Source organism: Schistocerca serialis, chromosome 4 (genome assembly GCF_023864345.2).
Source record: "Schistocerca serialis cubense isolate TAMUIC-IGC-003099 chromosome 4, iqSchSeri2.2, whole genome shotgun sequence".
Taxonomy (NCBI): domain Eukaryota; kingdom Metazoa; phylum Arthropoda; class Insecta; order Orthoptera; family Acrididae; genus Schistocerca; species Schistocerca serialis.
In genome coordinates this window covers 329,386,610-329,400,313 of record NC_064641.1, presented here as the reverse complement: position 1 = coordinate 329,400,313, position 13,704 = coordinate 329,386,610, and the positions used below count along the sequence as shown (strand labels likewise).

General features: G+C 39.5%; 1 protein-coding gene across 1 annotated transcript in view; it reads right to left on the bottom strand.

Moving 5' to 3' along the window:
- The window catches only part of LOC126473781 (solute carrier family 22 member 7-like), a 162,750-nt gene that overhangs the window by 123,484 nt on the left and 25,562 nt on the right, over positions 1 to 13,704 (bottom strand). The gene's annotated exons all lie outside the window — the stretch shown is intronic.

Below are 13,704 nucleotides of genomic sequence, written 5' to 3'. Positions count from 1 at the left end.
ACAACACGTAAAATACAAAAACAAATTAATGCTGCTGACACTAAAAACGGTGATCAGGTAAAAATACTGACTGAAAAATATGATGAACTGGCCAGTCGTATTGATGTTATCGAAAGTAATAATGACAGCAAATCAGACGATACTTCACCGATTTCGTTTAACCAAACACCTGAATTCCAAAATCTACAGCAGACAATCAATGAGATAGATTTGTCTAATAATACATTATGTAGAAAATTGTCAAGTTTACAGCAAGAGGTAACAGAGATAAAAAATATTTCAGTTAATAACACGTCACAGCATACGGCGAATTCCGAACATTTCTCACACTCACACAGCAAGTATAATTTAGGTAATCTACAGAGAGTACGTGAGTCACAGACAAACAGATTTCCATACAATCCTGAACCTGTTCCATCATACAGAGACGATAATTTTGATTACAAACATTTTCTATCAGTGAGAAAATTTAAAGTATTTAAAAATGACAGAATACAGATTCATCCACTGGATTGGATACAACAATTTAGCTTTGCTTTTCCACCGACTTGGCCCGTAACACATAAACTTGAATTTATTTGCAGTTTTTTGGAAGGCGAACCGGCAACTCGTATGAGACCGATCGCGAGGCAATGCTATTCGGTAGAAGAGTTTCAGAATGCTTTTCTGTCAGCGTATTGGTCGAAGACAACACAGCGCGGAATTAAGGATCAACTAATTAGTTTACCGAATTATGAGAACTCAAATTTTCCCAGTGTCACGCAATTTTTTGAGCACATTGTCCAACAAAATCAGTACTTAAGTGAACCATACAGTGAATCTGCACTTATACAATTATGCATTTCTGAATTACCACAGTCATTAAGAGTGTCACTGTTAACGGGTCAGCAGAAGGAAAACATTTCAGCATTCAGAGATCTGTAAACAAAAATTTTCATATAATAACCAAGACCAACAAACTTACAGTAATTACGATCAGCCATGCAATTTCAATAACAAAGGTAATAGACGCTTTAGGAACGAAAACCACCAGAACTTTAATAACAGGAAAAGTTTTAATTATCAGTATCGTCAAAGTTATCAGCAACAGCAAACACATTTTGGTAACAATAGAGGTTTTTCTCCGCAACAGCATGAAAGCCAGCTGGTTAGCATACCTAACCAACAATGCAGTGTGCAAGGTCAGCCAAGCTTTAATGTTTTGCCGCGTGCACGTATAGTCTCAGCTCCAACAAATAGTAATGCACGGCAGCAAGGAAATAATTACGTACAGAAAACACAGTATTTTAATTCCTATCGCAATGCACTGTATAGAAATGACTATCACGACAGACGTAAAAACAATGAGCACAATTATCAACATACGTTTAATAACAGTCGGTCTTACCAGCAGCAAAATGATCTGCAACAACATATTCTCACGAATGAACCAGACAGTAGGTATCATCCAGAACGTAATACGTCTGGAAGAAATAACAGAACAGTTCAAATAGTCGAAATGCCACAGCATCCTCCCGAAAATAATAACACGTCACATAGAATTTGACTAGATACAGTACAGGTTGCATCTTCCAGCAACGCAAGCACTACTTTTGACACGCAGAATGTTGTTCACGAAAATGTTATTACTTTTGACGATATACGAGACACTCTTTTGCAAGAAGGACCAGTTTCATCGAAATTTTCAGCAGTAATCGATTCCGGATCACCTATGTCAGTAATAAATGAAGAAACTTTCAACGAGTGTAACAAAGACAATACCTATCCTACGCTACCATTAGGCAAAACGAAAGTAAAAGGAGCAGTATCGAGTAAAGGAGTAGATGTAAAATTACAGACACATTTATCATTTTGTAATGCAGGTCACACATTTCACTCAAATTTTTGGATTGTTCCCTTATTGACAACAGACGTTATTCTAGGTACGAATTTTCTGGTACAACACGACGTAGTTATTGATTTTCAAAATTCCTATTTAATGTTAAAGGATGAAAATGTACAATTGGCTTTAGAATTTCAGCATTCTTTATCTGCGGAAGAACAAACAATTAATCGCACAGAGGTCATTTCCGTATCACGTAGCATAGACTGTAATTCCACATTGTTCACAGATACGCACGTTCATAACTATAATACTCCAGACGAAGCTGACTATGACGTAATACAGATGATTTCTGATAAAGTTAAACAAAGCAGTGCAAATACAGACGACGAACGCACTCAACTACACAAAATTCTTTTACAGCAAGCTCCAGTTTTTGACAACCTTCCTGGTACTATGTCCGGTTTTATGTATGAATTTCAGGTTAAACAGCACGACACATTTAAAGCCAAGCATTATCCCATTCCATGTATCCATAGAGAACAAGTTAAGAAAGAGTTGCAAGCTATGCTCGACCAAGGAATTATTGAACAGGCAGTTAGTCCGTACATAAACCCGCTCCATATTGTTAAGAAAAAGGATGGTTCACTTCGCCTTGTACTTGATTCGCGTCACATCAATGATATTATTATTAATGAAACAGACCGCCCACAGACACTAGAAGAACTTCTACAGAAATTTCACGGTACTGCTATTTATTCTACATTAGATTTGAAATCGTGATTTTGGCAAATTCAGCTCCATCCGAACTGCAGAAAGTACACAGCATTTCTCTGTTTTGGTGACTGTTATCAATTTTGTAAATTACCATTCGGTTTAACTATTTCTTCTGCAGCTTTTATTCGCGGATTGAATACAATAATTCCGACAGAACTTAAAGACAGAATCACAACGTACGTAGACGACATTCTTATTGCAGAAGCTAACTGGACTGAACACAATCTGATTCTTGAACGACTGTTGCAAACTTTCCGTGCACAAGGACTCACAGTTAATCTCAGTAAATCGCACTTTGGCAAAACTTCTATAAAATTTCTTGGACATGTAATTTCGGCAGAGGGCATTACGCCTGACCCGGAAAAACTTCAAGCTCTATGTGACATTACTGTTCCTACGACGAAGAAACAACTACGCAGCTTTTTGGCTTTAATTAACTTTTTTCGTAAATTTATTCATTACTCTGCTTTAGACACCCCTAGATTATGTCAATTGACAGGTAAAAACATTATTTGGTCCTAGGATAAGCAAGCACATTCTGAATTTATGAACCTGAAACATGCTTTGTTGAATGCACCACTTTTATCGCACCCAGATCTTACCAGAAATTTTTCTATTGCCACCGACAGTTCTAACACCGCTTTAGGCGTACATATTTTTCAGGAAATTGAAGAAGATGGTTGTAAAGTAATTAAAGACATCACATTTGCGAGTCGCATTCTGTCAGCTGCTGAACGAAATTATTCCGTTACTGAACTTGAAACATTATGTGTTGTATGGGCTTTTACGAGATTTCGGCATTTCCTTTGTGGAAGACATACCACCGTTTACACAGATCATAGAGCTATACAGTTTTTACTTTCCGGTAAATTTACACACTACAGGATAAGCAGATGGAAACATTATCTTCAGGAATTTAATTTTACAATTGTTCACATTCCCGGCACACAAAATATTGTAGCAGATGCACTATCCCGTTCTCTCAGCAACAATCAGCAAGACATCGCAACCAACTTCTGCAAAGCAAATTTCAGCGTCATGTACATTCAACAAGTTGCATTTGAAAATTTCATTTCGTCGTCATTACAAGACATAGCACAAGAGCAGAGTAAAGACAACGTGTGGAAAGAGATTAAACACCTTTGGCAAGATAGGAATAATGTTACCCTTAGAAACCATTACACTGTACGCAATGACATTGTTTCGCCGCTCTCATCCTGACAGCAACAATTGGTTATTATGCATTCCTGACGAACTTGTTAACAAATTAATCTGGTATACTCATTTAAGTTACGCACATTACGGAGCCAGAAAATGTTTTCTTATACTGAGACAGAACTGTTATTTTACCAACATGGAGAAACGTATTCGATGAGTTTTAGCGTCATGTAAAATCTGCCAGAAAGCTAAGTCAGACACAACTTCACATATTTCTCCATTACATCCCATTGTACCTGTTAAATTGAGACATATGGCCGCTGTAGACATTTTTGGTCCGATTCCCAGAACTAATAGAGGTTTTTGCTACATCTTTGTCGCTGTTGAACTCACTTCAAAATTTGTTACCTTCACTTCGTTACGCAAAGCTACTGCTAAAACTGTTTTTAAAGCATTTGTAAAACATTTTCTATTTCATCTAGGGCATGTGTTGAAAGCAATTTCCGACAATGGATCACAGTTTCGATCTGCTATATGGACACGTATGTTAGGAGCTAGAAACATTTCTCCAATCTATATATCCAGGTACCATGCTTCTTCGAACCATTGTGAACGATTAATGAAAGAAATTGGTAAACTGTGTAGAACATACTGACATAAAAGACATATTGATTGGGACACACACATACTCTCATTCCAAGATGTAATTAATTCCATACCGAATGAATCTACTATGCTATCTCCGTCTGTTATACTGAAAAATGTTGAAGCATCTAACAAAATTAAAGAGTTAGTAACATTTCCTACATCTCGTCGACTACGACACCATGAAATAATTGACATTCCGCTGAACAACATCAAACGTGCCGCAGAGCACCGGAGAAAACAGCAAAAACAGGTTTGTACATGCCGTGACTTTCACATTGGACAGAAGATATTAGTACGTACACACTATTCATCCAATAAAATAAAAGGTAGGTGCAGTAAATTTGAGCTTCTATACGCAGGTCCATATCGGATTCGCAGCATTCCTCACCCCAATGTTGTACACGTCGAAACTTTGAGAACCAGAAAAACCAAAGGAAACCACCACATATCGAATATCAAACCTTTTATTGAATGTAGATACTTTATGATTTAACATGCTGTAATGCCATTTGCTAGTTTTTATGACCACTTATGCAATTATATTCACATGAATACTTACTGATGATTGTCGTATTTTTTCTTGACAAGTGCCCGGCAAGGTAAAGTTCGCAGGTCGCTCTTCTTGTCATTACACATCAGACCGTGCATATTTTCTATTTTTTATGTATGTATGATTGTTTTCCTGTTTTGTTTGTAAGCACTATGAAATAGTTAAGATATAGCAAACACCAGTTGACTTTGAAATTTTGCCTTATGATATCTCAACATCGTGACTATTTTCACAATTTTTTTTTTTTTTTTTTTTTTTTGCTGCTACATTGTGATACACTGGGTACATTTTTGTCTCTGAACACTATCTATGTTTTTGACATATTACGTTTTCTGTCATGCTATGCTGTATGCTCAATTATGCTACTATAAACCAGTTTTTATCTAATGAGTATATGATTTAAATGCAAGACATTAATCTTTGTTCATCATTTTCAGAAAGAAATTATGTGTAAAAGAAATAAATTAAACAGAAATGAGAATTTCACCTTCGGAATGAACGAAAGAGGATGCAATACTTCGTGATGAAGAGTAAATGGATCAGGATAAACAAGCATTAACGAGAATATACTATACACATCGTAGAATAGCAGTCTTGGGTAATTTTTTCTTTCAGAATACAAGGCGATTGATGCAGGCTGTCAGACAGAACCACACATCTTAGTTTTAGTGATGAAATGTGCTAGAAATAAGGTATAGTTGTATAATGAATAATGAAGTGACTTTTTTGCAGATGATAATGAATGGTGATGAATAATGATGAAGAATATGCTACTATGGATAATGAAGTTTTTCTTTACAGGTGATGATAATAATGGAGTTATGATAATATAGATAATGAAGTGATGGATAATGAAGTTTTTTTTTCTTTACAGATGAGGATAATGTTGAAGTTATGTATTTATGCTATGTAGTTATTTTAGTGTTTGTTGCAGTTCGTTTTGACAGTATGTGTTATATTGCATAGTATAGTGACTGAAGGTTTTGGAAAGGACGGCTAGGGAACACATTTTTTTTATACACATTTCACTACCTGTTAATTCGAAGTCCACTACTTTTCAGCATAAAATGCGTTTCTTCTTTCAGTTTAATAATCCATTTTTGTATTTTGCAGGAGAAATTATTTATGAAATTAATGTGCTATAAGCAGTTGTTCATTAAACCTATGTCATTTATGAATGTGATTACATATACTCTACTTGTTTCATAATCTTGCTACAGCTGACTCATGACGAATGACGTTACACATCTTCATTTGCAGCAACAACTCAAATGCAAATATTTTCATTCTTCAGTAATTACCCAACGCAATGCTTTGCTTATATATATATATATACGAGGGGCGTTCAGAAAGTAAGCTCCGATCGGTCGCGAAATGGAAACGACTATGAAAATCCGATAAAGCTTTGCACAGATGTGTTGGGTAGTGTCTCTAGTATAACCCCAGTTAGCATCACGTCGCTCTTCTCATTTCTGAGCTCGCAGTGAGTGCGTAAAGATGTCTAGAAAATAGTGTCTGCCGCCAAGTACGAGGGCCTGGTGAGAAATTTCGCCTGAAGCTATGCAGCTAACATTACATAACTGTCGTGCTGTTTCGTCTTCACGACAATTCTCAGCCGCATTCTGCAGGGGCAATGAAGATGCTCCTGCATCGTTTTCAAATGGAAATGTTAGATTACCCACAATACAGTCCGCAATTGTCTCCCCCTGAGTTTCATCTCTGGTCACATGAACCGCTGTCTTTGAAGACAACATTTTGACACAGACAACGAGGTGTAGGTCAGCGTGGAGAATTGGCGGAAAGCACTGGCGGCTGCCTTCTATGATGAGGCTATTGAAAAGTTGGTACAACGCTATGACAAAAGTCAAAGTCAGAACGGCGACTACGTAGAGAAGTAGCTGAAAGGTGTAGCTAATTGTTACAAGTAAAACATTTCTGATGTTCACTGTGGTTTCAATTTGGCAATCAATCGGAGCTTACTTTCTGAACAGGCCTCGTATATATATATATATATATATATATATATATATATATATATATATATATATATATAAAATGCTTTGTAATTAGGCAATGGGTGCCAATGTTCTCTGTAAAACGATTTATGTACATTATTCTGTAATACTATGTCACTTATTAGCTCCTGTTTTCAATGATGACTTCTGATGGTTTATAACTAGGCAATGAGTGCCAATGTTCTCTGTAAAACGATTTATGTACATTACTCTGTAATACTATGTCATTTATGAGCTCCTGTTTTCAATGATGACTTCTGATGGTTTATAATTAGGCAATGAGTGCCAATGTTCTCTGTAAAACGATTTATGAACATTATTCTGTAATACTATGCCACTTATTAGCTCATGTTTTCAATGATGACTTCTGATGGTTTGTAATCAGGCAATGAGTGCCAATGTTCTCTGTAAAACGATTTATGTACATTATTCTGTAATACTATGTCATTTATTAGCTCCTGTTTTTCATGATGACTTCTGATGGTTTATAATTAGGCAATGAGTGCCAATGTTCTCTGTAAAACGACTCATGAACAATATTCTGTAATACTACATACATGGTACAGAAATGTTCAATAACTGGGCAATGAGTGCCACCAACTATTAGTGTAATTCTCAATGAAGACTAGTATGTGACTTAATGTCCTTCACCTTCTGACCTAATTACCTGAAATTACTGCAATATCCGTTTGTCCTGTATATCCTCATGATCATGGAGCACAATATTTGGTTTTTGCACTAATTCTACGTTGGTGTACCTTGCAAGAGCGTGGTGTTGACACAACATGCTGTCCACTACCGTAAGCGATGGAGATGCTATTATGGTCCCACTGTTTGGTGTACCTAATGTACTACCAAAAGGATAACATGGAATATTACTACGACATTTCAGTGTCTTGGCTACGCTGATTAATACTTCTGGGAAAAGAACTTCAGATTGTCTCACTTGGTGTTGTGCTTCTGTAGAAAGATACGGACTTTCAGTGCAGCTGTGTGCAACCTAAAGTGCTACAACCATGATGCAATCCTTCCCTTTCTTATCCTAATTCTTGTAACATAGTGAAAATAATTTTTGCTAACATGATTTGTATTCATGATCTATGCATTTTTTGATTTGCTGATATGTTCTAAACTACAGCGCATGTGCACTTATGTCATTTGTTAATATGTTTTGTACTCATTATATATATCTTGTCATTATCTGATATGTCTGTAATCAGTGCGTGTGCACTATGTTTACTTCATGTTCTACACCTATATATCTGTATATTCTGTGATTGTAAAGTTAGTTAGTTAACAAAAATTTGTTGCTCATGGCAAGTCCAAATGACTCACCATCGCTGCCAAATTTTTGCCCCCTAGTGGAGGGTTATGAAACACGTAGGTATTCATTACCAGCGATGGCGAGGCATGACGGAATCTCTGACCAGAGAGTTATTTATCGTTGCTAGTCTGCCCTTGACTGCGCGAGTGTTCAGTTCTACTCTGTCAGTAGCATGTAGCGAGTCGACAGGAACAGTTAGTGTGTAGCGAGTCGGCTGGGATAGTAGTCAGTCGACAGTAGTAGCGAGTGGACGGTTGTACCGAGCAAAAGTCGGCATGCGTCGGCGGTGTGCTCTTCTCGCGACTCTGGTCACGATTCGGGACGATAAGTATTGTTATAGAAGGTAATGAAGCAGCATTGCGCACATCTAGTAAAGTATGTTAATTGTAATACATTTGTTCAAAAAATGCCACAATAATAATTTTTTTATAAAGTAACTCTTTTAAAGAAAAACATTCATTTCAATTTAGAGAATATTTCCTATGCATTTCCTCCAAGAATCAAAATTAAATAAAGGCCAGCATTGCACGAAGCTGTGTCAATAGATAAGAGCAGATATACACTCCTGGAAATTGAAATAAGAACACCGTGAATTCATTGTCCCAGGAAGGGGAAACTTTATTGACACATTCCTGGGGTCAGATACATCACATGATCACACTGACAGAACCACAGGCACATAGACACAGGCAACAGAGCATGCACAATGTCGGCACTAGTACAGTGTATATCCACCTTTCGCAGCAATGCAGGCTGCTATTCTCCCATGGAGACGATCGTAGAGATGCTGGATGTAGTCCTGTGGAACGGCTTGCCATGCCATTTCCACCTGGCGCCTCAGTTGGACCAGCGTTCGTGCTGGACGTGCAGACCGCATGAGACGACGCTTCATCCAGTCCCAAACATGCTGAATGGGGGACAGATCCGGAGATCTTGCTGGTCAGAGTAGTTGACTTACACCTTCTAGAGCACGTCGGGTGGCACGGGATACATGCGGACGTGCATTGTCCTGTTGGAACAGCAAGTTCCCTTGCCGGTCTAGGAATGGTAGAACGATGGGTTCGATGACGGTTTGGATGTACCGTGCACTATTCAGTGTCCCCTCGACGATCACCAGTGGTGTACGGCCAGTGTAGGAGATCGCTCCCCACACCATGATGCCGGGTGTTGGCCCTGTGTGCCTCAGTCGTATGCAGTCCTGATTGTGGCGCTCACCTGCACGGCGCCAAACACGCATATGACCATCATTGGCACCAAGGCAGAAGCGACTCTCATCGCTGAAGACGACACGTCTCCATTCGTCCCTCCATTCACGCCTGTCGCGACACCACTGGAGGCGGGCTGCACGATGTTGGGGCGTGAGCGGAAGACGGCCTAACGGTGTGCGGGACCGTAGCCCAGCTTCATGGAGACGGTTGCGAATGGTCCTCGCCGATACCCCAGGAGCAACAGTGTCCGTAATTTGCTGGGAAGTGGCGGTGCGGTCCCCTACGGCACTGCGTAGGATCCTACGGTCTTGGCGTGCATCCGTGCGTCGCTGCGGTCCGGTCCCAGGTCGACGGGCACGCGCCCCTTCCGCCGACCACTGGCGACAACATCGATGTACTGTGGAGACCTCACGCCCCACGTGTTGAGCAATTCGGCGGTACTTCCATCTGGCCTCCCGCATGCCCACTATACGCCCTCGCTCAAAGTCCGTCAACTGCACATACGGTTCACGTCCATGCTGTCGCGGCATGCTACCAGTGTTAAAGACTGCGATGGAGCTCCGTATGCCACGGCAAACTGGCTGACACTGACGGTGGCGGTGCACAAATGCTGCACAGCTAGCGCCATTCGACGGCCAGCACCGCGGTTCCTGGTGTGTCCGCTGTGCTGTGTGTGTGATCATTGCTTGTACAGCCCTCTCGCAGTGTCTGGAGCAAGTATGGTGGGTCTGACACACCGGTGTCAATGTGTTCTTTTTTCCATTTCCAGGAGTGTAGATGCAGTTTTTATTAAGGTAAGAATTTTTTGCTTTTGTTATTCAGAATACAGGGCCGAAGGTCAGCGCTGCTGCCGTTATAAAATTTACCAGATATTATTATTTCACAGGGCCGAAGGTCAGCGCTGCTGTCCTTATAAATTTATCAGGTTTAATTATTTCACAGGGCCGAAGGTCAGCGCTGCTGTCCTTATAAAATTTACCAGATATTATTATTTCTGCTGAGAGGTTCCATTTGGGTCATGGTTGGCTATTTAATTAATATTGTTGTTGGTTTATGGTAAATTTTCATTCATTAATTTTTGTGTGCGGAGTTTAAGCTTGGCTACATTTTGCATTTTTATTCCTCATATTCTGCGGGAAGGTTACAACATGCATTCGTTTCCGGGGCATCAATATCTCTGTCGAACCAGCAGCTGGTGGTCCAAATCCCCAGGGACTACGACACGTATCCGTCAGTGGTTTCTTCTTCCAGCAGTTACGTCACGGCTGCAGGACGCATCCGAAAGAAAAGGAGGCAACCACTAAATATGTGATCTACAAACCGAAATGATGATGTAAACGACGGTGGAACGGGCGAGAGTCAGATACTATCCACCTATTGATACCGCTAGCAGGTCACCAAGTGTGAAACATCTCACTGAAGATGCGCTGCAAGAGACAGACACATTCCTGGTTGCCAAACACACATCACGAGGTATAACAACGACAGGATGCAGTGCGTGCGCGCCCTACACGTGCAGCTGTGAACTACCTGTAATTACTCATATTACCAAGGCGACTTCGCAATGACAGTGCGCTCCGCTTTGTTTTCGTGTTACTCAGGACACTCGGTTTTTGGATTGGACTGGATTAAGGTATCATTTTGTGGCTCAGTATCTCGTATTTGGAGGTGTTGTTGAAATATTCAGAAATATTCAGAACACGTCACATCGGGATTGTTTGAGTGAGACCCAACTTCGTCCTGTACCAAATCTGTATAGATGCTGGTGGATGCCTTTTTGATGAACTGCTGTGAGTCGAACCCTTCATGCTTTTTGACAGATTAACAAAATTATTACAAAATGTGTGTCTATTTTGACCTTTAACAGGTCACCAGAGAAACAGAATATAGCCTTAAAACTTTGATCGTCAAGACGGGTGAAGTATACTTAATAGCTTACGTAAATATCGCTGTAAGCGACAGAAATGGAGACAGTAATTAACAATGCACAGTTGTAGTTTGAGTCAAGTGGGCATTTAACGGTTTCGTCTACAGCACGTACCACTGACTACACGTTTCTTAACACAAGTACTTGTGCTGGTTTGCAGGTATGCTCCTTGCAATGAAGGTAGAAATGCAGTTGTAAACTGCGACGGGGCAGAAAATACGTGCGGCTGAAGAGTTCACACGAATATGCATATACAAATGTTCGTTAAAAATGTTAGTGCAAATTTTGGCTCTCAGGTAAGTCTCAGGGGATGACTTCCACACATGTTACATTAGTACACTGTTCCACACGCGCGCATTAGTTATAGTTTTTGAATTATTATTCACTCAGGCACGAGTACAATTTATGCTAGGGAACTAAAAATTTGGCGATTATTATAGCAAAATCCTATTTCATGACACAGTTCAATTAAGTTTTTATCATTACTATTTATTGGCGTCGCCCTTTTCTTTCACACAGTGAAATTAGTACTGGTGAGACGGTTTACAGTTTTACTTTAATAATAATTTTACTCCGAGCCCCCAGTAGCAGTAATGTAGGCTGCTATAATCGCAAGTTACTCAATAAACTCGAACAGAACCACAAGTCGCACTGTCCTCTTTGTTCTAGCAGTTTTGGCGCGAAATCACAGATCGACACATGTTCACTTACGCCGATGAATACCACGTAATTCGTACTCACACAAATAATCGTAGCACTTCCAGTTCGCCAAATATATGATTGCACACTTCCACAATACTCTTTGTCAAAATAAGTCTGCGCAAAACAACTCAAACGACCACATGAGCCACCCACAAGTAGGGCTCGCTCACCACCCACCGGCCAACTCCGCCACCCACACGCTCACCGGCTGCCGAACGACTAGCCCCAGGCCAAGAAGGCCGCTCGCTTATATTGGCTCGGATGTCTAGCCCTTTGGCTATGCAGGTACCAATCTCACCAGTCAAGGTTACAATTTTTGACACATAAATCCCTCAACAGAAATAAGTACACCATCAGAACTATGCTAAAAAGTACATCCTATTTACTATGTTACATTAATTTCTAGGATTATTCTATCGCCCGTAAATAAAGTTTTAGTTTTTTGGAAAATCTCGCCACTTATCGCAGATTTGTTTGTTTACATCTGTGCTGCAAAGTTTTAACATAGAACTGCATATAGCACCGTTTTTAGACGTAATATATAGCGATCTACACAATCCACTGCTCAGAATCTTCATATCTATAACAATTAATTAATTATAGGCGATAAATGTTAATAATAATTTGCAAACAATGAAAACTATTGCGAGTTAAATGTATGGTATGGCTTAACTAGTTTAAAATACGTGTGATGTCACACAAAATATTATATAGTGCCGTTCCTTACGGCATGAATTTTCTATAGAATTTTATAAACAATTTCCCATCAAACTTTGTTTATTGCTTTTTACGAGCTCAATTATTTATGAATGACTACGGCACTCGATCTGCTATGACGAGACGTTTTTAATGAGCGCTCGCTCACATCTGTAAGCTCTTATTTACTATTTTTATTAATTTTTCAGTATTCGTGATATTAAACAATTTTCAAGTTACTATAACTTTTGGATCTCGTGACTTAAAATGAAGAACTCTCTCTCAGAAGATGCATATTACTGACCACAATCCACGGCCGCATCGCTCTTCACCTTAAGTTATATGGTTTTCGCGTAATGCGCGAAAAACCAAACAATGCCTCACGCTGTAGTCCACGTGGCCACCCGGCTCGCTCTCCACAAAGCAATCCTTGCATACTAGACCTGTTCATCTAGTAATGGAGGGTCGTACTGCCACAAAGCATTGATTGTATTACTATGGTATATAATGTACATTAAACCACTCATCAAAAGCCATGACCAATCTCTGAATGTTTTTAGGTACTTTTAGGGTCTCACTGTATGCAAGAAAAACTGGTACCACATTAAAGAACAAGAGAAGAATCCCAACTGCAGGGTTTTCAACAGGGTGTGGGTCGTCATTTAATATCAGAATGGAAAAGAAACACCGAAAGTAGCTAGCAATTAAGAGGCAAACATTTTAACGAACGGAATGAAGATTATTCTAACCAATGAAAACACGATGTCACAGGAAAGAGTAACAGTAGAATGCTGAAATTAATAATCAAAAGTTATCTCACCGTGTAAAGATCAATACGTGAGATATGATGTAGAAATGTTGGTGATTCATACAAGGT